Source organism: Suricata suricatta, chromosome 1 (genome assembly GCF_006229205.1).
Source record: "Suricata suricatta isolate VVHF042 chromosome 1, meerkat_22Aug2017_6uvM2_HiC, whole genome shotgun sequence".
Lineage (NCBI taxonomy): Eukaryota > Metazoa > Chordata > Mammalia > Carnivora > Herpestidae > Suricata > Suricata suricatta.
In genome coordinates, this window is record NC_043700.1 from 115,051,929 (window position 1) to 115,056,194 (window position 4,266).

Genomic DNA, 4,266 nt, shown 5'->3' on the forward strand with positions numbered 1-4,266 from the left:
GTACGTAGTACAACTTAATGACTGTGTACTAGTTTACCTAACAGGCTGGCAGCACCAACTGGGAATATATCACATCTATACCTTTATTAGGGAGGGATCATGCATCGTGTGTTAGGATGTGCAGTCTTTATAACTTAGCTGGAGGGTTAGGTGTTATAAGATACTGATACAGGTGACATCTTATTTGGGAAAAACAAGATCAACACATAGAGTCCCTTTCTCTACCCAGTAAATCTTGAAGACCAACAATAGATAATGAAAGGATATGAGGGGAAAAAGATCCTTGATATTTTATTTTAAAAAAGCAAATTTCCAAACATTCTGAGGACTGTTAGGCATGGAAAAAAATAAGGTTAGGGCTATATTAAAAGATATATTGGGCCCCGTGACCTTTGAATTGTTTTTTTCTGAAATGGCAGTGGATTGGGGTAGAGTAGATTCAGTTGATCTTTGTAAACTACATCCTGTATTTATGAATTAAGTGTATGAAATCTGTGGTCATGGGAAGTGTATAACCGGACAACTGGGAACGTAAATCTATGGTCTTGGTTTCATCAATGTTGTAAACATCTAAATCATATTTATACGATTTTGGGGAGGATGACAGCCTTTGTTCTACAAATATTAATACATTATTCCTTATATTCTTTATGCTTTATGAAATACTTTCTCAGTTCTTTGAGGTTAGTTTATCTGGTGCTGTAAATCTTTATTTAATAAGTGAAGAAACCATGGCTTAAAATTTAACTTACTTCAGTCTGTATAACAAGAGAGTGGCTATTCAGACTCAAGCTGTTTTTGATCTTGTTTTTTAACTCTAGGTCAGTATGCTCAGAATCCTTGAAGGCACATTCTTTTCTAGATGCCCTAGGTAGAGAGGACCAGAATTCTCATGTGGATTTCTTAAAGAGAAGGGTTCTTCCATTATCTATCTAGGCTAGTATCTTTTGAAGTAACTTGTGTATTTGTATTTGCTTAAAAATAAGTGTTTAAGGGGTGTCTGAGCCAGTTAGTCAGTTAAGTGGTTAAGTGTCCAACTCTTGATTTTGATGCAGGTCATGATCTCACAGTTGGTGAGATCGAGCCCCATGTTGGGCTCAGTGCCGACAGAGAGGAGCCTGCTTGGGATCCTGTCTCCCCCTGCTCATGCTCATTCTCTCTCTCAAAGTAAATAAATAAACTTAAAAAAAAAAAAAAGGTGCTTAAAGCAAGATGTATTCGAGAAATTTAAGATTCCCAAATGTGAGATTCTCAAATTCTCACCATAAAAAGAAAAAAACAACAACAGTGGTTAACATACATGCTAGTGTTTGACATGAGATAGTAAAGTGTCATAGAAAATTTGGCAGAGTTAGGATAGGGCCATTAAGGAGAGAGTCAATAATGTTGGGATCATCTACTCCATTTTAGTTTAGATTTTCATGACAAATGAAGACTTAAATAGCTAATTAGATATGGCATTGAACAAAAGAGTTGTATTGCTCTGGTATGTACATTATATATGAGTATTGGTATAAACACAGTATAGGAGAAATAATCCAAGAGTATTAACATATTTGTGCCACACATTTTTCCAGGGAAGCAAAAAGAGTAGGCAATCACAAAACTGCTGTGACACTGAGGAAAGTGATATTATGTTACCCAGAGGAAGAGGAAAAGTATGGAATGCATTAGACCAATTTTGGATTTTAGTTTAAAGGTTGGATGACTCCGTTATGTACACTTGGGCAGGCCTCAGGCTAGCTACTTTCATTTCAAAGGAAGGCAGTGTACAAGACAGGAAAAAATATTTAGGAATCAAAGATACTTTATTTCATCCGTCCGCAGCTTCCAGTGTAGAAGACAACCTCATAGTTATTTAAAAATTTTTATTAATTTTATTAAAATTTACATTCAAGTTAACATATAGTGCAGTGATGTTTTAAGGAGTAGAATGCAGTGATTCACCTCCTATGTGTAAGATAATCTCATAGTTATGACTGAGTGCTTACTGTGTGATAAACATGTTATAAGGTACATTGCATACCCTCTCTAATCTTTAACAACTACGTGAAAGATTTCTTTAAAGTTTTTTTTAAATGTTTATTTTTGAGAGAGAGAGAGAGGGAGGGAGAAAATGAGCTGAGAGAGCAGAGAAATAGGAGGACAGGAGATACAAAGCTAGCCTTGGGTTGATAGCAGAGAGCCTGATATGGAGCTCAAACTGTGAGATCATGACCTGAGCCAAAATCAGATGCTTGACTGAGCCACCCAGGTGTCCCAATACTATACCCTTTCCTTAGAAGAACCTGAAGTTCCAAAAAGTAACTAAGATGACACAGTGAGAAGGAAGAGTAGAAATCATTTCTACCTATTCCTGAGCTCATTCTATTAAACTCCATACAGTGAGGCAATAGTGAATTCCTTTAGTTGAGCCCCATAACAAAGAGAACATATTCTCTAAACTGACAAAGATATTAATGTTGGTTTGTGAGTTGTATGTCAGAAAGACTCTAGGAGACTAGGTTGACTATTACATCAGGGTTCATCGCTTTTTATTATCAATGATATAAATTGATATAATTATCAATGCAGTCTGGGAACGAATTAACTCTTGCTATTGATGATGTCATTATCAATTTCTCTGAGAAATTAGAGAAGTCCTCTAAGCTGATAAAACCTTTCAAGCTGAAACCCAATCTAAAGTACATGAGAATACACATTTCACAATTTCTTCACCTCGGAAATACTGTTAAAGTGTAATAACTATAAATATGAAAGATTTAGATCACTACAAGCATCTGGAGACGTACACAGGTGTTATTAATCTATTAGTTGGAAGACTAAGTAGCTGGCATTATGATAGTACTCTGTGTACAGGACTATTTTTTAAGCCCACCATTTGCAATTGATTACATGGGCCATCTGTAACTGTCTGTGAATCATGTTAGAAGTTACCCCACTGACATTTATCGAACATTTGTCATGTAGCAAAATGTTTTGTATAGAAAAGTTGACACATAATGACTTTCAGGTTTCAGTAAATCAACTTCAGATTCCAGGCTATAGATACAACCCATTGATGTGTAGTATCCAAATATGGTTTGTTTGATTAAAGAATACGGCCTGGCTCCAAGCCCTCTGTGCGTAGACCAAAAGGTCTTTGTGACACCGAGGTGACTCTGCTCCTCCGTTTGTTCCCGTAGAACTATCTCGCGGGAGGGGGGGGGGGTTCAAAATAGGTGAGGAAAGAAAATGTGGGATACAGCTAAAAATGACGTGGGAATAGCAGGTCGTGATCAGCGGGAGGCTGGGTATTTGCCCAGGGGGAAGAAACACGAAATCTCTGTTGAGCTTCTGGTTCACGGAGTGGGGGCTACTCACTCCACGCGTACGCGACACCTGTCAGACCAGAGGAGACGCTGGGGATGGAGAGGGGGTAGGGAAGAGGGTGCCGCGGGTCACGGGAAAAGGCTGTGGGCCAGCGAGTCTCGTCCTTAGAAGCGCTCCAGTCAGGAAGCTTGGGCGGTTAGGGTAGGGGTAAGGAAGGCGAGCTAGACCGAGAGGCCACAAGTCGTAACCACCCGGACCAGATCGGGAGACTGGGGGCGCTACCGCGCGCCCGTCAGCTGAGCCTCTCAGCTCCTCCTCCCAGACACGTGACCACAGCCGGCGGGTCTCCGCGCTCCCGCTGGGTAGCTCGCTCTGTTTCTTCCCTCCCGCCGCCTTGCCCTTCTTCTCCTCGGTTCCCATCCCTCCGCCCTCCCCCCACCTCCTTCCCCACGCCCCAATAGCGACTCGAGCTGCGAAGTGCCCGCCCCTCCGCCCTATTCTTCGCTTGTTCATTGGCTGAGGCCTCAAGGACGCGTCCCGAGGGCGGGTGGCAGCCATTGGTGGGATGAGCAATCCGAGTTCCCGGATGAGGGAACATTCTGCAGTATAAAGGGAGCGGGGAAGGCGGGAGACAGCGCAGTTTGAATCGCGGTGCGACGAAGGAGTAGGCGGTGGGATCTGGCTGGCTATCTGACTGGTCTTTTCTCTGCCTTGCTTGTTTGAGCTTCAGCAGAATTCGAAATGGTAAACTTCGCGAAGGCGCTCGCAGACTCCGCGGGTTTTTGCCTATGGGAGAAAAACCCGTTACACACGGGAGATGGGGGTGAAGTGGCGACGGTTGGGATCGCGCGGAGATAGGATTTGGAAGAGCGGGGGAGGTGTTTTGTCGGCGGCGAGCGGAGCAGCCTCCGATCTCGCGACGGGCGGCGACGGTTGGGTGGCGCGCGCAGCGCC